The sequence below is a fragment of the Hyaena hyaena genome, unplaced genomic scaffold (genome assembly GCF_003009895.1).
Source record: "Hyaena hyaena isolate Hyena2069 unplaced genomic scaffold, ASM300989v1 scaffold_907, whole genome shotgun sequence".
Classification (NCBI taxonomy): Eukaryota; Metazoa; Chordata; class Mammalia; order Carnivora; family Hyaenidae; genus Hyaena; species Hyaena hyaena.
The window spans coordinates 544,113-568,645 of record NW_024081541.1 but is presented as its reverse complement, the minus strand read 5'-3'; the positions used below and the strand labels follow the sequence as shown (position 1 = coordinate 568,645).

General features: G+C 32.3%; 1 long non-coding RNA gene across 2 annotated transcripts in view; it reads left to right on the top strand.

Moving 5' to 3' along the window:
* Window positions 1-1,265: 1,265 nt before the first annotated feature.
* Window positions 1,266-24,533, top strand: part of LOC120222762 — a 44,100-nt gene continuing 20,832 nt past the window's right edge. For both annotated transcript variants that reach the window (XR_005526114.1, XR_005526116.1), the window contains exons 1-3: window positions 1,266-1,502; window positions 20,105-20,186; window positions 22,738-22,844. This is a non-coding gene — a long non-coding RNA (uncharacterized LOC120222762). The remainder of the gene's footprint in view (window positions 1,503-20,104; window positions 20,187-22,737; window positions 22,845-24,533) is intronic.

Here is a 24,533-nt window from a genome sequence, read left to right as displayed (position 1 = left end):
GTGAATAAAGAGGAAATGAGGCTTTATTCTAGAAGGTTTACATCGTGTAAACAGAGAATACCTGATCGCTGTCAAGGAAGAAGTAGCCACAAGTTTTAGATAGCAATGATTGCCATGAAAAAAATAAAAGAGGGCAATGAGCCAGAGTAGCAGAGAGGGTGGTAAGAGAATTATGGGCTACCATTTCTCTCTGGAACAGAGCTAGTTTACATACACTAAAACTTAGCCCTTTAGTTAGTATTTTGGTGCCAATTTAGAATTTTTGTGTGTGGCTATTACTTATCATGTCTACTGTCACTTTGATTAATCTTGAGATCAGAGTCAAAAAACAAAATAATATAGTTTTAGAAGGAAATCCTTTCTACAGCAGGATGTAAGATTTGGTTGCTCTATAAAATATGAATAAGGTCATATACTATAACTTAGGTATTCTGCATTATTTTAATATATAACTTGTTTATTTTTAAATTCTTATTGAGGGCGAAATTGATCATATTAAATCGAGACCCAGAGAAGTTAATTAACTTACTCTGGTTCACATATATTTTAAGAAAACAAACCAACAAATAAAAACATTGTAACTCAGGGATTTGTAACTCTACTGTGCAAACAGTTTCTTCTCTACTTTCTATCTTCATAATTACTAACAAAATAAATAGAGGATTGCTGGGCAAGTCTCAATAAACAAAATTTGCCTAAAAGAAGCAGTAGTTGGGAGTAAGAAAGACAATGTGGCAAATGGGACAAACCCCATGGAAACTTTGTGAACAGTGGATACCCAAGGCTGTCCAAAGCATCTATGAAGGGAGGTCCAAGGACTGCAAGGTCATGCATATGGGACTTCTTCCTAACACAGTCCTTTCTTTCTGGATCAGCATATCTTTACTCCAATGAGACAAGAAACAAGTTCAGAAAGAAGAGTAGACATAGCTATAACATGTATTATAATAAATAATGCACAGCTAAATGTGGATAGGAAGATGAAACAAACAGTAAACAACTCAGAAATATACTTGAAACACCTTTAAAAATACAAAGAAACCGCATAGTGAATTTCTGCTAAGAGCATTTCCTGACTCCTTTGTAAAGAACCAATTATTATCTGGTCATCTGTTAGGACTGAATATTTGTGTCATCTCCCAAATTAATATATTAAATCCTAAGCCCCATTGTGATGGTACTAGGAGATGAGGTCTTCGGGAGGTAATTAGGTCACAAAGGTGGAGCTCTTAGTAATAGGATTAGGGTCTTTATAAGAAGAAATGAGAGAGCTTGTTTCGTCTCTCTGCTCTCCCACCATATGAGGAGACAAGAAGATGGTGATCAACAAACCAGGAAAAATGCTCTTATCAGAGAGCACATCTGCTGGCACCTTGATCTTAGAATTCTCAGCCTTCAGAACTGTAGGGAAAGTTTTTTCTATTGTTTAAGCCACTCACACTATCCTGTAATAACAGCTTGAACTAAGGCACCACCTGAAAACTCTAAAAATAACGTAGATGGTGAGTATTCATACATAATTCCTACAAAATTCTGTGTAAAGGTATTGTTAGATCTCTTTTCCTTTCCCTTTTCCTTTTTTTCATCTCTTTAGTAATGATGATGATGATAAAATACATACAAACAAAAGGTAGGAAATGATAATATATAAGATAAAATCTGACTTTTGAAATAAAATATAAAAGTAGAAAAGTTAAATATAATTAAATAGAATTAAACATGTGCATTCAGTAAAATTCAAGAAAGCACAGACCCTATGAATCAGGAGATGGACAAATAGATTCTATGAAACATGATCACATTTAGGAACTGGCAGAAATAAGTAAATAATCTAAGGACAAAAACATGAATTATAAATTTTAAAACTATAACATAATCAGTAACAACAGAAAAGTAAATAGATAATTGAGATAAAGTACACCTTTGAGAATCTCTAAGAAGGTAGAAGTTAAGATGCAGAACCACAGGTGATCATTAAGGGAATAAATAATGGAAGCAGAAAATGATGATGCCTCATGTTTGGCAGTTTATAAAGAGCAGAATATCTCTCCTTGGTTGAAGAAAACAGATATATAGATTGTTATGAACCTGACATTAAAATTGAAGAAAAGGGAAGAGCTATTTAAGCATAGCCTCATAAAATTTAACAGTTTAAGTACCAAGAAAAATTCCTAAAAATATAAAAAAAAGGAACATAAACAAAAAGGAACAAAAAAAGATGATATCAAAGAGTTGCAAGCACAGAAAGAGAAATAAGCCTGGCTTTAGCTTCCTCCACTGAAATTCTAAAATCTGTAAGACATTGGCACAAAATCCATATAGAATTTTTATGACAGAGATTGTCAAATATTATGATTAATAACACTTCGTTCAGTCAAGTTGTTAATGAAGCTATATATACAATGGGAGAAAAAAGATTAGATTTATAAGAACCAATGAAATAAATTTTGAATTTTAGTATTGGAAGAAAAGAAATAAAGTTATGATCAAACCATGAAGAGTCAAAATAATGATCTTTAGAAGTTTAGGTTTGGAGAAATGTGATTGATAGATTGCATTGAACACAGAAACTTGTAAATAGAATTAATTCTAAATAGATATAAATAGGTTTGCAAAATAGAATGCAAATTGCATTAACAAGTATTAAAATAGAGCACGCAAAAATGTCAAAATGATTTAATCATGAACCTGAGGCTTCAATAACTAATAAATTTAAGCCATAATTTTTTTTAAAAAGGTAATTGAGAAGGTTTGAAGTAGGAGAAAATAAACATTACATGTTTTTTAAAAAAACTTTATCTCACCTGAGAGAAATTTAATGTAGAATAATTTTTAAAAGTTATAATATAAAAATTCTCATGTTTCAAGTATTGTATACCTTCAACTTTTTAGAAACTTTATGGAAAACATTTAAAAGTACGGCTCATTTGGAAAAATATTTAAATTTTACAGAAAACAGAAAATAAACTTGTAATTTTTGTCTAGAAGGTGGACTAGCACACTTGAAAATTTTCTCAGTACAGACACATAACCATGTTGGATAAAAACAACATAAGTATGTTATTTTATCTTATTTTTAAAAAATACAACATGAAATATTTTAAATGCTAGCTTAGCTGACATAAAATAATCAATAAACATTTACAAGTGATAGACAAATACTTGTGTATATTTATCACAGCTTTATTCATAATAGCCCAGTTGGAAACAAATCAAATGTCTATCAACAGGTAAATGAATGACTAAATTTTGTCTAAGTCAGATAGTGGAATATTACTAGGCAATAAAAAAGAATGGACTGCTGACACATGCACCATCATAAGTAAATCTCTAAAATATTTTCTCAAGTGAAATAAAAGTCCTAAAATAATATCTGTTTGATTCTATTTACAGAAAAGTTATCAAACAGGCAAGAGTAAGCTATGATGATAAACCTGAGAACATTGGTTGCTTGAGACAGGGAGACTGACCAGAAAGGGAATTGAGAAAATTTATTAGGGTAATAAAAATGTTCTATATCTTAACTGGGGTTAAGTTATCAAATCTGCATTTGATAGTGTGTAAATACTAACTCGAAAAAGAAAAAAATAATCCCTGGGCAATGTTGCTCTGAAGTGAATCTAGAGCAAAATAAAATCATAATAATCTCATGCCCTCCACAATGAAAAATTTAAAACTTCTGCACAGAAATTTGTTTCCATTCCTCCCACATATTCTCTCATTTGATCACCCTGACTCCTATTTTCTCCTAGAGAAAAAGTAGAAAGTATCAGAATCAGAAATATTCCATCAGAAATATCAGAAGAATCAGAAAGATTCCATCAACTACACTATAACCAGTTATATAACTTCCGAATTCTACCTTCTCCTTGCCCCTTTGAACCTCTAATATATACACTCAAATATGCTATACTGATTTCTTTCTTGTTTGCTCTGTACAGTCAAAATATCAGTAACAATACCTTTACTTTCTTCCTTATTCTCATCTTTTCAAATTTTGTTTCTTAATTACAAAACCAAAGCTTTTCTAATAACAGTTAAAAAAAACAATAAAAGGTAAACAAAATTATTTTAGATTTACTCGTCTACTGCTACCATCCTAACTAATTCTGTCCCTTTTAACTATGCTTCAATGATGTTTGTTTCCATTTCTTAAAATTTAATCAATTTTAATGCACAGTAACTCTATCAAACTAATTAACACTGAGGTCTCCTTTTGAAATTAATGCTGTTATGTACAATGATAATATTTAGATCTCATCTTTAATTAAATTGAATAATTTTGACACTGTTGACTTTTTGTTCCTTCATAAAGCCCTTCTTTGTCTTGATTTTATGGGCATGTAACTTACATATTCATTCTTCTTTATTTTTCTGTACCTTCTCTCAGACTCAGACATCACCAACAGCTACATAAATGTTGAAATTCTTAAGAGAATATTCTAGGTCCTTTCTTCTATTTACTTTCTACTTTCCTCCTAACTAATTTCATCTGTCCCATGGCTAGATATTGAGGTAGGAGGTATGTTACCAAAACTCTAAAATAAAAGGCAAGTGGCAGGGTATTACAGAAACAACATCAAGAGAGGAAATGATTAAAAACAAAGGCTATAATGAGTAATATGTAATTGAATAGAATATTATAATAATTCAGATACTGAGCAGCAGAGGGGCTGGAGCAAAAATGAAGGCAAAGAAAACTAGCAGTCACTTGTATGATATCCAGCCAGTGTATGAATAGGGTGGAAATGGATTTCAACTTGTCTTAAAGAGTAATTTAGTCACTTGACAGTTACCACCATTGTACCAAGTGATTTTTGTTGATGGTGCTCTTAAAATATAAAATATTTCCACCATTTAATAAAGTTATATTTAGTGATTTGTTATAGTTGAAATAACTGTAGCAATATGCTACTATTTTTATACCTTGAGCTGTAAGAAAAAAAGTTAAAAACCATAAAATCTTCTGAGGTTATAGACTGGCACAAATTAAATTTTGTTATTTTTGTATACTGGGTCTTATCTTCCTAGGCAGCCAATTATCAGTTGGCAATCATATATTGAACTTCTTTATCAGTGTACCATTTCACTTGTTGCTTTCCAAAGAGATTAAACCCTGTATCGGAGGTAATGACTGAAGACTGAGAAGTATATCCATTGAGGTTTTCACACATTCTATATACCAGGAACTTTGCACTTTCCTTGGCAGGTGTTTCCACAGCCAGTTGCGTTTTAAAAAGGTAAATCTGATGATCTAACTCTTTTCTTTAATTTTTAATGCTGCCATAGTGTCTATATGTTAAAATTAAAACTCAATGTTTTGGCCTCCAAACACTTCATAATTTGATCCCTATTCATATTAATTATGTTGTAGCTCCAGAATATGACCCTTTTTCCAAATATTTCCTCGGCCCAGCAAGGGTGCATCCCAGATACGAAGGCTCCTCTCTGTGGGCCATTTGATAATGAATTAAATACTTCCTTTGTACTCTATTAAAACTTGTCTATATGCAAGCCTTCCTTTGGGCTCTCAAAGGTGATGATTATGTAGACTTCTATCACCAAACACTAATTTTGCCTTATTTGAAGGAGAATTCCCTAGGGTATGAATCCTTTCTGCATTCTCAGAGCTGAGCTTAGTGTCTAGTGCACATTAAATGTATATAGTGAGTGATTAAATAGTTGAAAAATAAATGAATCATTGAATAAATGAAGGAAACTGACCTCAGATCATTTGACTGGCTTACATAAAGCCATACAGCAAATAATATTAAACATAAAAATGACTTTAATTTATGTATTTATTCTGTCTTATTGATATTTTGTTAAACTCATTTACTTATTATATGTCTCTTTTTTTTTTAAGTTTATTTATTTTGAGAGAAAGAGAGAGAGCTCACACTGGGAAAGGAGAGAGAGAGAGAGAAAATCCCAATTACACTTTGTGCTGTCAGCACAGAGTCTGACAGAGGGCTCAATCCCATGAACTGTGAGATCATGACTTGAGCTGAAATCAAGCGTTGGACGTTTAATCAATTGAGCCACCCAGGCACCCCAATTACATGTCTTTAATGAAGTATTACTATTTATTTCTAAATAAATCTGTATGATTCTGGAAGAAAATTCAGATACCCTTGACAAGCTTCTCCTATTCACTGCTGGGCTTCTCACTACTGCCTTTTGACATGGATTGGAAGTGGGAAGCTATATTGTTAGTAGAGCTTTCAAATGTGGTATCTGTAGTTTGTGTGCCAGTTTTGATGTCCTCTTTGAACCAAAATAAGAATGAATTTGGGAGGAAAAATTGTGTCTCGGAAATGGTACATATGTTTAGTATAAGTGAAATATAATTAAGATTTTTTGCAGGATAAGATTTTTTTGTAGCATATTATATAAGGAAATAGTTTATTTTATGTGTAGCCAGGGTATAGAATGACTCACATATACACATACATACATACACAAAAATAAAAAGAAACACTTGTGCTAGTAAAATTAAAATGAGATAAATCAGATTAATTTGATAATTGTTTTTCAAATAATCACTTTTTAATCTATTTTAAGTCAACTTTAGTGTATCTGAATCTTTATAATAGATGTTACACATTTCTAAAAGTCAATTTTTGTTGATACCCCACACAAGTTAGTACATGATAGTCATATGTTTATTCAACAAATATTTTCAAGAGAGAAAAATACTAAGTATCCAAAGATAAAATGGTAAATATAATATTTTTCTTTAAAAAATTTTTAATGTTTTATTTATTTTCGAGAGAGAGAGAGGAAGAGAGCAGGGGAGGGTAGAGAGAGAGGGAGACACAGAATCTGAAGCAGGTTCCAGGCTTTGAGCTGTCAGCACAGAGCCCGATGCAGGGCTCAAACTCAGGAACTGTGAGATCATGACCTGAACCGAAGTCAGATGCTTAACCAACTGAGTCACCCACGTGTTCCAAATGTAATATTTTTTCATGCAGTTTACAACTAGTAATTACTAACAAAATGGAAAAAGTGAGTATATATGTATTTTTAGCTTAGCTTAGTTATCATACCTTAGCTTAGTTACACATTTTTTAAATTAATTTATTTTGAGAGAGAGAGCATGCACACGTGCACAGAGTGCACAAGAGTGGGGCAGGGGCAGAGAGAGAGAGAGAGAGAGAGAGAGGGAGAGAGAGAGAGAATTCTAAGCATGGTTCCATGCTGTTGGCACAGAGCTCGACATGGGGGTCAATCTCACAAATTGTGAGATCATGACCTGAGCCCAAATCAAGAGTCAGACGCTTAACCCACTGAGCCACCCAGGTGCTCCTATACATTTTGTTTTAATAAGTAAATAAGGTACTTCCTTTATGACTAAATGAGGTAGCCATTTAAAATTTTTGCTGGACTTTGATTTCCCAAGTTCTTTAAATTTTGTTTCTCAAACATGGTACTTTCAATAAGGTCTGTATAGCATAATGAAACAATATATCATATTTTAAAGTCTCTTTGCATCATGTTTATGTCACTGTTTGGCTGTTCAGGATCTAGTAGAGATATACTGTACCAGCTAGGGGAAAAAACTGCCCTGAGAAACTCACAGAAAAGAATTCTGTGTCATTGATTCCAGATCTGCAATCCTCAGTGACACAATTTTCTACAATAGTTTACAACTGAAATATTTTACAATTTCAAAACAACTAATCAGAAATATTTCAAAAGCATTTGTTTTTTTAATCTATAATTCAAAGCAGATCAGAGATAAAATCTTAGCCAATTTCATCATTGTAACTCAACCTCCTCATTAAAAGTTTTAGACTGGAAAGACTCATGCTAACTTTGTTAATTTAATGTTGGTTATGAAGCATTATTTCCTTTTTTACTAAGTAATAGGGGAAATTGATAGTTTTGTTAGTTTCTACCTCATCTGCATTGTTTTGAAAGCATATTAAATAGCTTTTTGTAGAGCTTGAAAGTCAGGGAAACATATGCTAATCAAACACACACACATACACATACACACATATACACAGACACATGATAATGATATGAACAACCCAAACAGTTCTTGTTTAAGAACAAGAAATTCAACATATTTAAAATGTCTCTTTAGAATTTATCAATGAAAAACAGAAATCTAACGCTACATAAATATACTGATTTTTGAAAAGTACTTGTATATATACATATATATATACCTCCCTATACATACACACACACAGAACATGTATAGAGACCTGAGTTGAGTTTATTGTACTTATTACATATTATTAATGCTTTCAAATCTCCATTGGTTTCTTTTATATAATAAATCCAAAAATTATGAGATACACTTATATATCAGAGGCACAACTTATAAATAGAATCTGCATCTCAATCATGTTTGAGGATTTTAACACTCATACTTGCTTAGTTACTTTTCTCTAAGTGAAACAAAGACCTTACCATGCAATAAATATCAAACTAAAAATCATGTCTTCAGTGAAACCACCCTAAGATTATTCCTAATAGAAATGGACACTCCCTAATAAGATCCCCCATGCACTCATATTGTGCACAATATGCACTTTCATACTGTGTTGATTAATTCATTTTTTCAATCTATCTTAAAGCAGTCATTCAGTGAGTTAGTCATCCTTACCCAAAAATATCTGTGGAAGCATTTATACAAGAAGTTAGGAATGATAAAATGAATAAAACATAGTATCCTTTCCATGAGGCCTCCTAATGTTGGGAGTTAAAAGAAGGCTTTAGTGAAGGAAATAACTTTTGAACTGAGTTGTATAGACAGGTGTAACTTCCCTACATGCATGAGTGGGGTGATCTCTCACAGGAATGAACAGTATGGGGTCATTCATAGGAATGAACAGTACTTTGGGAACGTAGTTGCTTGTTCAGGCTGGAGGGTGATGAAGGAGAAGGAGCTGATGCTGAAGAAGTGTGCAGGGGACAGATCGAAGACTGCCCATGGTCTTTACTGTGCAACAGTGAATTAACACACATTCTACCCCCTTTCTCCTGCATTTCTTATCTTGGCTAATGGAATATACTTTTATATCTTTATTCAAAATAGAAATCTGAGAAAGATCCAAGATCTCTATCTTTCTCATATCCTGACATTCAGATGGGTCCTACCTCTTAGTTATATCTCTAATCCATACCTGCTGTCTGTCTCCAATTTCCTCAGCTTGACTGTCATTCTTTCTTTCCTGGGTTATTGCAGTAGTCCCAATGTGTTTTATCTGCCTAGAGTTCCATTTCCCTATGCATTCACTGTGATGTTCCAAAAATAATATCTAAAAACAATTAAATTTTAATAATGTGATTTCCTGATGAATAGAAGTTATTACTTCAGTTGAATGTGGACTGCTTTTTTTTTTTTTTTTAATGCATTATCACTTCCTGGAACACAACTGTTATTAGTCGTTTTTGTGTCATCAAGTGCAGCTATAATATGATATTAGCTATTAGTAAGATTTAATAAATAACTGTTAAGTGACTAAGAAAAGTAAATACTCTTGGCACACCTGGGTGGCTCAGTTAGTCAAGCACTGATTTTAGCTCAGGTCATGATCTCATGGCTCATGAGTTTAGTCCTGCATTGGGCTCTCTGTGGTCAGCGCAGAGCCCTCTTCAGATCCTCTGTCTCCCCACCCCTCTCTGCCCCTACCCCGCTCTCTCTCTCTCTCTCTCTCTCTCTCACACACACACACACACACACACACAAATAAACATTAAAAAAGTAAATACTCTTAATTTTATTAAAGCCTACAAATAGTTCCTATCAAACAGAGATATCTTTTAAAAAGTGATTTCAATCTTTACTTTCCTCTTCTACCCAAGCTCAGATGTTAATGACGGTCTCTGGATTTTTCTTTACTTTTTTCACTTTTTTCAGCTCCAAAGCAAAAGTGCAAAAAACAAAACAGAGAAGCAAACATAAAAACAGTTAATCCCTTACACCCTGTTATCTTACTATTTGGTCTGCATGAATCTCAATGTTCTGACTAATTAAGTACAATCTTCTGGGATTGGCTGAGAAATCCTATGTGATTGCATACTGTATCCCATTCAACGTATGAAGTATATTTATCCTGGCAACCAATGAAATATCAATAATCATTAATTGATACAGAGTGAAAATATATAGCCAGTACATTTGATAACTTTTTCTCTCACTTTCTCTTTTTATAATCTTATATTTTAATCCTTCATTAGAATTAAATGGAATAATTAAATCAACATGAATGCATTATGTGACTGATATCAAGGGTCTTCATGAATTGCTGTAGATGGTAAAAATGATTTTATATTACAAATTATCATATTACATACTATACATAGTATCATGCATATATTACAATGATTTTATATTACATATTATCTTATTACATGTTACACATATGATATAATTTTACATATCATATCATATTATACATATATATACATACACATACATATATACATATATACATATTATACATACATACATACATACACATTATATATACTATATATTATATATATGTAATATATGGTTTACATTATCCTAGGGTTTTAGCCTCATTCAAGAAGAATAACTACACAGTCAAAAACTAAGACTATATGCATAATACCATGCAGACTGTACATGAAAACTTGTGACCAACATAAGGAATGATGAACTCACAGGGAGGTTACTTGGAGAGATTATGGTAGAATGCTAAATCGTGTATCTTGTATTTAAAAAGAATTTTCAGCTTTTTGATTGTCTGTTGAAAATGTGTCATTTAAGGATGAAGAGAACAGAACAGCATACTGAAAACACACACACTCACAAACACACACGGAATCTCTGTACCAGAAAAACAACTTGGAATTTAAAAGGAATTAAAGGATCCTGACAAATGCTGAGTAATTCACAAATGGTTCATCTTCCTTTTTGCTCTAGGACATACAGGCACTGTTAAGCATGAACCAAATGGAAACAGTGTATGTTCTCACCATACTCCACTTCACATTCTTCTTTCCTGGGCTCATGGAAAACTAAACTCATATACTTTTGTTGTTAGTATGACTATCTGAACAGTTCTGACTAAACAAATGTGTGCAGGGTCACTTCCAACCTTCTGTACACTTTTCATACCAATCTATCCTCTTATCAGGCAACTAAAGATGACTTGTATTGAAATGGTTGAGATGTAGACTTTATTTCAAGCCATCGTTAATAATTGTATGGAAGATATCTGCCCTAGAGGGTGGACTACCTATATCATATTTTGCAAGAGCAAGAAATAAAACTTTTTTTAAAATGTGAAACCATGAGATTTGAGGTTCTCTCTCTTTCTGTTTCATTGCTTTTGTCTGTAACTTCCCTTGTCTTTATTCTGAATTTGTTATTTTGGTAGAATTTACAGCTTTTCTGTGCTAGAAGTCTCCAAAAATGAGCCGCCTGCATTGTAGAAATAGCAAAATTTTTCTGAATTGAGACAATAGTTTTTACTTTGTTGTTAATACTCTGAGGTTGTTTGTTTTCTGTATACCACACATACATTCCTTATAAGACACTTTCCTTCACTCCACTTTTAATTTGATTGTAAGGAATCACTGTGTACATCTCTCTTTTCCCAGTATCTAGTTATTCAGCAACACTGGAATAACTATCAGCTTATCTGACAGGATATTATATAGGTAAATTTAGGAAATTAAGAAGCTAACTGATTTGGGGTGGGGATATAGATTTATAGGTGAAAGCATATAGCTATGATGCCATCAGGTTGGTGGCTGAATATTCTTGTTTATTGGATTAAATAAAATGTTATAATTAATGATGTTCATGATAGTTTTAGCCTGAAATTATAAAGTCCTCAAATAAAAATAGCATACATCTGATGGGACACTTAGGGACACAGGGATCCATTATTATTATCAAGCTCACGAAATCACCTTCACAATAAAATATAAAGTGATTGCTCATGTTTTCCTATATTCCTAACTTTGACAATCCATGTTGATATGAAAGTCTGACCTCACCTCATCTCAATAACACTAACCCTCCCCACCATTCCAGGCAAGGGAAATTTTAGAACTTTTTTCTCTAAACTTGCAGTAAATCAAAATGCAAAGAACCAGAGAAATGTGAACTAATACAGATTAGGATTTGTGCCAGGAACCCCTCCCCCCCAATTATTTTTGGATCATTTTCAGTTGTTTATATAAAATTTTTTTTATCCTACAGGGAACATTATATATAAGCTCGTGTGCACATTTTAATGAATAAACACTTTAAAATTAATAATTGATTTGTAAAAATTTAAGTGTTAGTGTCTGAGCAAGTATGATATCCATAATAATTCTTCTGAATCAGGATGAGAAAGAAGGGAAATAGTAATTTAATATAATTCAAACACATACACCATTTAATCTATTCTGTGCCCAAGAAGGGTCAGCCTGGAAAAGTATGAAGTTTGATTGATAAAGACATGATCAAATAGGTATCTTAACTACTTTGAATAACTTTTCTGGAATCCCTACAGCATAAAGGGCATTGTACAAAATTCTGATTCTCAGAGATATAAGATTATTCTAACCTCTTTTTTTAAAGTAAATGACTATTGTTTTTGACATCATAACACATTTGCATTATAAAAGAAATGTGCCAAACAAATATAAGTAATGCAGAAAAGCAAAAATGCAAAATGAAAAGTATAAAATCATCCCAAATTCCATCTAATATCATTGTTAACTTTAGATAAACCTCATTCTCAACCAATATTTCTGTATTTATTTATATCACTGTTTGAATAAGTTTAATGAGAGATGGAAAATATTTTTACAGAAATCACTTCATTCTAAACATGTTACTTTTAGTGAAACAAAATTTTGACTCAATTAATTTAAAATAAGTAAGCTTTTTCACTGGGAAGAAATCTATAGTTAGTACAGAAAGGAATCAGTTTTTAATCTTTAAGAGATGGAGTCAATTTTTAAACTGCATGTTTCAATTTTAGAGAATGATATTTGAATCTCTGCTCAAATGCTTAGATAAATAGTACTCTTCTTTTTTCCTCTGTCCTCCCCCACCTGCCAATTTCTGTAAGCTACATTATTATTTATACATTGTCAAAGTTTATAAAATTCATATTCTGTTTTACAACCTTCATATTCAGAGATGTTTGGTATTAATTCTATTTTTAAATGGATTCAGTGTTCTCAGCCAGTCCTTTATGACAGGTTTTCCATTTCAGATTTTATTTTGTTTTGCTTCATCACTTAGTTGACTGGAGTTATTTATCAAATTTACTTTTTTTCCCTTTAAAAATAGCCCATAAATGCTGTATTCCCTGAGTTTCTGCATGTCTGAAAATATCTGTCATTCTGTATTGTTTTGTCCTGTCTTATTGTACTTGAAGGACAATTTGGTTATGTGTAAAATCCTGGCTCGGGATTTATTTTCCCTACGACATTTAATGTTGCTGTAAAGAAATCTAAGGCCAGACCGAATCTGTATTATTTGATAATAGATGACTTGGATATTTTTGTGCCCAATTACCTAAAGAATACCTTTTTTGTATTTGAAGTTTAATGATTTAATCACATATTACTGCCAATTGTTCTATACCCACATATTTTCTGTAATGTTTTCCAATGTATTTAACATGTTACCTGTATGTTTTATGATATCTATAAATTGCAGATATTGTTCACTTTTGGTTTCTACTTCAAAAATTAAAATTCCTTTGGGTAATCACTGTCTGATATTTCAAATTATCACCTTCATTTTTATTGCTTTAATCTTCTCATTTTTTAAGTTCATTATAATTTTACCAAAACTTTCCTTATGCTCATAATTCGATTCTAATCTACTCTTTTGTTCTTGATTTTTCTAAATTACTCATCAGTTCTATAATGATTTTTATTTTTTTAACTTTCCTTGCTATTATATACCTTTTGCAATATTTTATTATCTCATCTTTAAGTTTTTTATTACAATATGTATGCAGACTTGTCATGCCATTTTCTTTTATTTTTCGATTCTTTTCCTTCCTCTTTTTATTTAAAATTCTGATTTATAATTTTATAAATGTATGAATATATACATAAATGTTTTAATTACATGTCAAAACTATAAATGTAGATTTAGTAAGGCGGAAATTGAGCAACATCATCTGGATTGACAATAAACCCACAATGCAGCATAATGGATATTTATATGTCTGTTTTTTTGCTTATGTTTCTGCATTTACACCAGGAAGGATCTAATTTTTAAAAATTTTTAATTTATTGTTTTACATTTTGACCCTTCCATTTATTTTTCCTACTCCCCACCCATGCATTTGGGGAGTCTATCTCCTCTGTCTTTATGAACTTGTTTTTTGTTTGTTTTGTTTTGTTTTAAGATTTCACATAAAGGAGAAATTATATGATATTTATCTTTTTCTGTCCGACTTATTTCACTTAGCATAATGCCCTCAAATGTCCTCATCCATGTTGGTGCAAGATTTTATTTTTATGGCTGAATAATACTCCATTGTAAATATCAACCACAACTTCTTTATCAATTCATCTATCAGTGAACACTTAGGTTGTTTCCATACCTTGGGTATTATAAATAGTTGTGCAATGAGCATAGGTCTGCATTTACCAACTTTGAGTTAGTGTTTTCATTTTCTTTGGTTAAATAGCTAGGAGTTGTACTTCTGGGTCATACAGTAGTTCTATTTTTAGTTTTTGGGCAATCTCCATACTGTTTTTCATAATGGTTGCCCCAATTTACATTCCTACCAATAGTGCATGAGGGTTCTTTTTTCTCCACGTCCACATCACTTGTTATATCTTGTCTTTTTTGTTTTGTTTGTTTTTTAGAGGCAGAAAAAGCACATGAGCAGGGGAGAAGGGCAGAAGGAGATAGAGAGATGACAGAGAAAGAGAGAGAGAATGAGAATCTTAAGCAGGTTCCATGTTCAACATGGAGCCCAATGTGGAGCTCCAACTCAGAATCCTGGGATCATGACCTGAGTCAAAATCAAGAGCTCGATGCTCAACCAACTGAGACAGCCAGGTACCGCATCTTGTCTTTTTGATAATAGTTATTCTAATAGCTGTGAGGTGTTATTTCAACATTTCAACTGTGCATTTTTCTGATGATTAATGATGTTGAGCATCTTTTGAAATACCTGTTACTTATTTGTATGTCTCCTTTGAAAAAAATGTCTATTCAGATATTATGCCTATTTTCTAATTGGACTATTTATCTTTTGAATTTTGTGAGCTCTTTATGTATTTTGAGTATTAACCTTTTATCAGATAGATGTTACAAAATTTTTCTCCTTTGTTGCCTCTTTATTTCGTTGATGATTTCCTTTGCTGTGCAGAAGCTTTTTAGTTTGAGGTAGTTTCACTTATTTGTCTTTGCTTTTGTTGCCTTTACTTTTGGTATCAGTTAAAAAAAAATCTCGGTCTTGACCAAGTCTTAGTCAAGAAGCTTACTGTCTATGTTTTATAGGACGTTTATGGTTACTGATCTCACATGCAAGTTTTAAATAATGTTTTGAGTTAATTTTGTATATGGTTTAAGATAGAGGTCAAATTTTATTCTTTTGCATATATTTGTCCAATTTTCCTAACACTATTATTGAAGACATTATCTTTTCTCCATTGTATATTCTTGTCTCATTTGCCCTAAATTAATTGACCTCTATTCATGTGTTTATTTCAAGGCTGTCCATTGATTTATGTGCCTATTCCTATAGCAATACTATAGGGTTTTAATTACTAAAAATTTGTAATATAGTTTGAATTCAGGGAGAATGATGCCTCCAGCTTTGTACTTCTTTCTTAAGATTGTGTTGGCTAGTAGGAGACTTTTGTGGTTCCATATACATTTTAGGATTGTTTATGTCTGTGAAAAATGCCATTGGACTTTCAAGAGGAATTGCACTGTATCTGTATATTGTTTTGGGTATTTGAGCATGGAATATTTTTCCATTTATTTGTGTCTTCAGTTTCTTACTACAATATCCTACAGTTTTCAGTATATAGGTCTTTCGTCTGTATTAAATCTATTCCTATGTATTTTATTATTTTGATGCAAATGCAAATAGGATTGTTTTCTTAAATTCTCTCTCTGATAGTTCATTATTATTGTATAGAAATGCAACATATTTTTGCATATTGATTTTGTATCCTGAAGTTTTACTGAATTCATTTATTCTAATAGTTTTTTGATAGAGTCTTTAGGATTTTCTGTATATAGCCTCATGTCTTCTGCAAACAGTGACAGTTTTACTTCTTCCTTTCCAATTTTATTTATTTCTTGTTCTTATCAGTTCCTCTAGCTAAGACTTCTAGTACTATGTTGGACAGAACTGATGGGAATGGACATCCTTGTCTTGTTCCTGAGATTAGAGGAAAATTTTCCAGCTTTTTACTATTGAGTACACTATTAGCTCTGGTCTTGTCATATATGGTCTTTATTATGTTGAGGCACATTCATTCCCACCTCTTTTGCTGAGAGTTTTTGTCATAAATGGATACTGGGTTTTGTCAAATGCTTTTTCTGCATCTCTTGAAATGATCATATAATTGTTATCCTTCATTTTGCTAATGTGGTGTATCACATTCAATGATTTGAAGATATTAAACCAGCCTTGTATCCCTTAAATAAATTCCACTTGATCATGGTATATGATCCTTATAATCTAGTGTTGAAATTAGTTTTACCTATTTATCATCTCTGCGGCCTGATGACCAGATGCAGTCTTTGTTGGAGTATATTTGAGTCTATCTTCTGAGAAAGAATCCTTTTCTCCAAGTGATGTCTAGATATCCTGCTTCTATGGGGGAAAGTCTCATGAATTCAGACTGTTCCTCCATTTCAGCAAAATCCTGTATCCTTTGTATGAAGAATCAACTCTTACTATTGGCTTTCTTCTTTCCATTATCTCTCCCCAGCTAAGCTTTCTGTTCTTACTTTCCACTCTACACACCATCCTCCTGCCAGTAAGAAGAGAGGACAGATAAACAGAATATCTCCCTCCTATTCTCCCCAAATCAGGTTGTATGTGAGACTTTTCAGTATTCATGTTCACCCATAAGTAATACTTCTGACATAGACTGATGTTAAAGCCACACTATGAGAAAAATCTCTGTCTCTTATCTTAATTGTTCCTTCTTGAATTTGTCAGCATTCATCTATACAATTTTCTTTATTTGGTTGCTTTCAATGAATGATGTATTTGTCTTTATGGCTTCTGTTCATTTAATTAAACTTTATTATTATTACTCAGAAATCCCTACCTTTTTTTCCTTTGTCTTTCATGAGTCTATCTAACACTAGCCATTGATCTGTTTATGAGAAGTGTGAGGAAGAAGAGATAATCAAAACATAGGCATAGAGTAAGATCTTTTTCGGAACATACTCTTCTAATTTAAGTTTAAAAAAAAATAGTTAAATGGTAAGAAGTAAAGAGAAAATGAAGATTGGGGGGAGAATTTGGGGTAGATATTAGAACTTTCTGTATTGTTTTATTATAAGGAATGACTGAGCTGGCCACAAAAATTAAAAGGGTCTGTTTCTCAGCATAAAGGACAGAAGAATAGGAACCAAAAGAGTTTATGTTTTGGGATGAGTGGTTAGGATATAATAACAAAATCCATATGAAATAGTCTTAATTTTGAATTCTTGTAAAGGGAGGTTGATAAATGTAATAATGAATCAAGGCTTCACTGAAATAGTAAATGGATGGAATTTGAAGATAATATATTGTCATATGAAAATAAGTAGCCAGTTTAATAGATAGGCAGGACTTTTAGTCTTTATTTATCCTACATTACATTCAACATGCATTGTTGGATATGTTCAATGCCCTCAGCAGAAGCAACCAATTTATAATCAGTTTCAGTTACAAGAAGAGTAAGTTTGGATACTCAAAACCCAATCTTTATTTTTTTTTTTTTTACAAATAGTTTATTGTCAAGTTGGTTTCCATATAACACCAAGTGCTCATCCCCACAAGTGCCCTCCTCCATGCCCATCTCCCCTCCACCCACATACACACACCCATCAGTCCTCAGTTTGTTTTCAGTATTCAAGAGTCTTTCATGGTCAAAACCCAATCTTAATATTTAAAAGTTCAGGCTTGCTTAAAAAGAAACTTTATTTGCATATCCAGTTCAAAGATTCTCTTTTCCTTTTAGTTCAAGTCCTCACACATGGCTTGGGGGCTTTTCACTAGGGAAGATAAACCTATTTTCCTTTTTCATTTTCTTCACCTTCTTTTTCTTCTGACTATTCTGGTCAGGGGAAGGAGGAATTGTGCCTATTTCTCAGGGATTACCATGGTAGTTCACGTCACATTTCTTACTCCTAATATGTTCTAAATCCTTTCTCCACTTTCTTTAATACAGTCTCATAAAGATTATCCAGCATATTTTCCTCATCTAAAATCTTCTTTTCTGAAGGCAACTCATACATCTTTTCCATGTCAAACATTGGGAATGCAGGATGCTAATCTTTCTTGTGGGGCTTGCTCCCCTATTAGCTCTTTGAGTTGGCACCCTAACTTTTCAAGTTCTAAATAGAAATTGGTATGACACATCAGGTACTCCCAAAACCTATTCTATTGCATTCTTCTTGATTGTATGTGAACAACTACATCTTATAAACTATAGATCTTGGGAATGCAATGTTAGTCTCTCGTTTCTACAAACACTCTTAATCCATCAACTTGTGAAGGAGAATAATAAAAGAGGGGAAAAAAATACTCCTTAGAAGAAAGAAGAAATTTCATTGCATTCTCCATTAGTGACTTCATTAACAACTCACCCACCACTCAACTCTTATTTTACCAGAAAGTTTAGTTTGGCCAAACTTCAGTGAGTCCTGAAAATATATATTTAGCAGTCTCTTTTAATATGAGGAAAGTTTATATTTACTACACAGTTTTGATAAGTATATCCTCAATGGTTTGGGCTTTAAAATTCTGTACTCCAAGATAACAAGTCCCACTCATGCTCTCTCTGTGTCCCAAAAACAAATAAACTATAAAAAGATTTAAAAAAATATGAGGCACCTGGGTGGCTCAGTTGGTTAAGCATCTGTCTTCAGCTCAGGGCATGATCTCACGGTTCATGGGTTCGAGTCCCTCGTCGGGCTCTGTGCTGACAGCTCAGAGCCTGGAGCCTGTTTCAGATTCTGTGTCTCCCTCTTTCTCGGCCCTTCCCCCACTCATGCTCTGTCTCTCTGTCTCAAAAATAAATAAACTATAAAAAATTTTGAAAAAAGATAACATGTAAATCCATGTTCAAGGTGTACTAATACTTTCCTGCTTTCATATGATACTTTCTCTAAATGAAGAAAAAAATATCTTGGCAGGTTTTTTAATTAATAACAATGGTTTAGTAGGGAATAGAAAACATGCTCTGCTGTCTAACGATTTTAATTTAATGGTTAATTTTCAACATTTTCCAACAAATTTAATAGACATTTTCTCAGTCAATCTGTATACAGGTTTTTTCTTTTGGAGGTGACATTTCAAAATCTTGAGGTTATGTCAATTTATGAGCCACAGAGCTAGTAAATGTTATGATAATGAATTACAATTTTATTCTTCCATTCTCTAGTATTTCTCATTTCCAATAAACAAACTTTTCTATATAGTCTAGAGAAAGTTATTGATTTTAGGTTGTGAATATAACATAAAATGTTTATGATTGCATGACTAATAAGCTGTTCTAGCTTAAGAGTTAAGCCTATACTTATGTCCTTGTGAGTTAAGTTTCTTTCTAAGGGAGAAGGTAAAGCATAGCCAAGAGAATTAAAATTATTATAAACATTAATATTAGTAATACTAATACTACTACTAATAACAACAGATTACTCTTTCAGGAGAATCATGAGCTTTTCTAACGAGATGATTGTTTCATCAGGAGAAAAGTATATAAATCAAAGTCTCTGATAGGTAAATGTTTATTATAGAATATGATTAAAAAGATTTAACTACTAATAGAGGTAATTTTATCGCTATCTGTTTCTACTTAAGTACTAGTCAGCTATTACTTAATATATGAAAGAACTCCTACATCTTCCTTATTTTGCCATTGATAGTGTTAATAGTTCATTTCTCTTATATTTTCCTGGGGAAAGGCATTGATCAGTGTACCAGCCTGGACTTCTTTCTCCTGGGAGGAGTGACAAATCTGATTGGTGAGTTAGGAACAGACAATTGGTATGTTTGGATCAGTCTGTGTTTTCCCTCTTTAAATATGACTACAGATATAGACATATGAGTTTTTTGCATTGGGGAAAAGTCTCTGTCTTTACAATTGATACGGATCATAGAAGAATCTGTAGATTTGAGATAATTTCATTTAAATGGAATATTAGGTTATGGTCTCTTATTCTACAACCCTTGGAAAATAAACATGAGTAGAATTAATCAGTAGAGGGATGCAAAATCTCATTTAAAGTTTAAAGCATTTGGTATATCCAAGCACAATTACTTTTTTCTTGACAGTTTGAGGCATCTTGCTTAAACAACTTAAAGCCTGAAGCAATATATTATTTTGACCTTCTTGTACCTCTGTGGCTCATGGCAGCTTTGTTCTTTGGGAAGTGTTTGTTTATATTTATACAGGAGGCTGAATAAGCCTTAACCAAATACAGGAAAAGTCTAAGCAAGTAGGGCAGAGAGCACATGATTCACAGTTGAGTGAGCTTCATTGTCTCATTAGTCATCATGTACAAGCCACAAGTGTGTCCTTGAACTACACAGGCTTGGAGTGACCTGAACTACAGGTACAATTAAGATTGACTATATTTTGTTATGCTTTATGGGTAGAATCTTTCCCCTTTCTTCAGCCTAAGTTTTAAGCAGTTCTTTTAAAATGAATAAAAATAAAATACCCTTATGTGATTTGCTGTTTGGATTTCCCATGTTTATGCTGTTGGCCTCCTGTTTCATACTAATATTATAAAATTATATAAATTATAATTATATAAATTATACAATCACTCTACACAGTAAGCTCTAAGAAGTTAGCTTTAAATTATTGATGAGAGGTCTAGGTATACAGTTATCAATAGGTTTCCTAAAATTAAGCTCCTTTTGATGCTGTTTGCATTGTATTTAGAACTGAAATAGGGAGATATAAGTAGAGGATAATCATTTGGATTCATGTAGCTGATCCATAGAGTCTTTATAAATTAATGTTCTATAATTGCAGTTTTCACATACACAAAAATAGAGATGACAGTAAACTAAATCTTCTGGGATTCAGTTTCTACATTCTTGTTCCATTTACTCCACCACCTCACCTCACTTTATTTTTTTTCTGAAGCAGCCATTATAAAGTAACTCCTAGACATCTGATCATTTAAACTATAAATATATTAGTAAATATTTCTAGCACATAAGGATTTTTTAATTTAATAAAAATGCAGTAACCATATCCAATAATAATTAAGCATTAGTTATTTATTTTTACTGATTGCACCCTTACTAATTACCAATAAAGATTTCACAAGGAATCAAATACAGTGTCTATATTCATTTAGTTCAATTAAAAAAAAATCTGTATAGGTTTTTTTATTTGATTGTTTTAATAAGGGTCCACCTAAAGTCTCACATTGAATTCAGCTGATATTCTCAGACATCTCTTTTTATCAGGAGTGGTTCTCTCTCCCAACATTTTCCTCCATATGTGTTCTCCATATGTCATGTCTCTGGTGTAATTTTCCACATTCTTTAAAGTGTGATATTATTTGTCATGATCCTTTTTCTCCTAACTATCTTATAAGTTAATTGAGGGTTAGGTATAAAAACAGGCTTAGATTCAAGTACAAAATCAATTTAGTCATTCATTCATTGAGAGGGGGAGAGAGAGAGAGAGACAGAGACAGAGACAGAGAGAGACAGCACAAGCCAGAGAGGGACAGAGAAAGAGGAAGAAAGAGAGAATCCCCAAAAGGCTCCATACTGTCAGCACAGAGCCTGATGTGAAGTTCAATCTCACAAACAGTGAGATCATGACCTGAGCTGAAATCACTAGTCAGAAGCTCAACTGACTGAACCAACCAGGCACCCCAAGGTATAAAAACTTTTAATAAATATATTTGGTTATGAATATTTCCTATTGTACATTCTTGGTAAAACATAAATTTTACCATTGATGTCAACCTGACACATTCATTTTAAAGTTTATCTTTGACTTTTGAATTGGCAAACATCATTGGACATCATTGCTTTGATCCACTATATTTGATTTGAGTTATTTCATTCATTTCCCTTGAGTTTATTAGCTCTAATTGTTACATAAAGGAGAGTTTCTCTCATGAACGTTTTGACTCATTTAAAAATAGCCCTTATAAGAAAAGCCAGACAGATGCTTGTTTCTTTCCTTTTATTTATCTTGGGTGAGACCATGGTTAGCCAGCTTTATATTGGTTAAAAAGAAAAAGGGAAGAATCTTTGGGTATGGGATTATTCAGCTCAGCAGTGAGGGTGATCAAGGAATTAGGATGAATACTGATTTCAAATTACCCACGTAAAAAAATTCAAGCACAAAATTTATATTTATATTAGAAAATCAAACATGTGGAAAAGGAAAGAAAAGAATGAGGAGAAATTATAGCCAAATCCAACAAACAACACTAGGTATATATTCCATAGAAAGAAAAATAATATATTGGCATTAATAACACTTCTAAGTTTACTGATGATAGGTATCCAGCTCACCCAAAAATAGTGGAAGGAAATAATATCTTTCTTTGGCTTACAGGTTTCCCTAGCTACAGGCCATTTTGATAGCCATGGTAGCCCATAACTGAAAACGTCGCAAGAGAGCACAGAAACTATGTACCTTGATCATGGTATCTCCCCTGCCAGGTAAGTATCAGAAACTAAGTTCCTAAACAGAACCATATCCAATGCAGTACTAGGCAGCAAGAAACTCAGAATTCAAAACATAACAGCAAAATGAAAATTAGAATTTTGAATATTCAAGAAAGGATTGTAAAATAAAATCCTGTGATGGGATCTTCCCTTACTGAAAATATGTAAATTATAAAAGGACACACACACAGAAAAGGGCTTCAAATATCACTCTCTGAGAAAAGAGAAAGTGATTGAAAGTGTCAGAATTATTATCTGGAAGGATTGTTTCTTTAAATGATAACTTGATGACTGTGTCTCCACTGGCTGTTTTCACTCATTAGCTGAAAGAAACTTATAAGGAGGAAGAAACATGGAAACATGATATAAATGTAAGAGTCAACTATACTTTTTAGAAAGGATTTGAGCACTGGCTTTCAATGGATTACAAAAAATTGAAGCTTACATCATTGATTTTTGATATTTCATGTTTTTCAAATGTGAGTATTTAGTGTTATACTCTTTTTAAAGACTATTTTAGCTGCATCTCCCAAATTTTCAAGTTCATTTTTATTTTCACTCAATACAAAATGTTCTTGATTTCTTTTGTAATATTTTCTTGATCCATAGGTTACTTAGAAGTAATTTCCAAAAACTTTGGAATTTTCTAATTTTTTTGTTATTCATTTTTAATTCATTATATATTACTCGTAGCATATACTCTGTATGACTTCATCTATTTTAAATTGTTTAAAACTTGTTTATGGCCTAGCATATGGTTCATGTTGGTAAATACCTCATGTATGCTTGAAATGAATACATATTCTGTGGTTGTTGGATGACATAGTCTATAAACATAATTTAAGTCAAGTTGATCAGTAGTGATGCTCAAATGTTATATATCTTATTAATTTTCTGACTTCTATCAATTACTAATAAAAAAAATCTCCGTGTTTTTGCATGCTGTGCAAAATACCAGAAACAGCAAGAGGAGATTTAGGTGTAATTTTGCATTAATATGAGAGAATATAGGCTTTAGTGTATGTCTAGACTGTTCAGATGTTGTAACAAAATATCACAGAATGGATGCCTTTAGCCATGTAAGTATTAGATTTGGTAGATAAAACTTATGAAATTTTTCCTTTGTGGTATTGAAGAACAAATTATCCATGACATTTGTTAAAGACAGTAAGTAAGAATTCAATGAAGAGGCATTACTACAATGGGTATTTTACCAGAGAGAGGAGAAATGAGGCTCAACTCTTGATATGGCAAGGGCAAACAGAAATTTATAGTTAAGCGGCAAGTTGGGAAGAGAAAACAACAAAGCTGGAGGGATTCTTGGTAGACTAACTCAACAGGAGTCTTCCTGAAGGCAGGACAGGGTAATATGACAGGGAGATGAGAAATCTGACCAGATATTGGAGGGTTAGACATATTCACTAAACTAACTTAACAGAACTTTTGCTAAAACTGGACTAAGATGGCTAAGGACAGAGTCCAGCTTCAGACCTACTCAAAAAGAGGTATCAAAGGAGCTTAACTCAAGTTTGGTCATAGACAAAGTATTTCTTAGTAAAAAGGATTTCCCACATAAATTATATCCTAAATTAATTAAATAAATATATAAATAACTTGAATTTACATTTTAATTTCTTTCATACATGAGAATTATAAAACCATCAATTATTATCATTATATAAT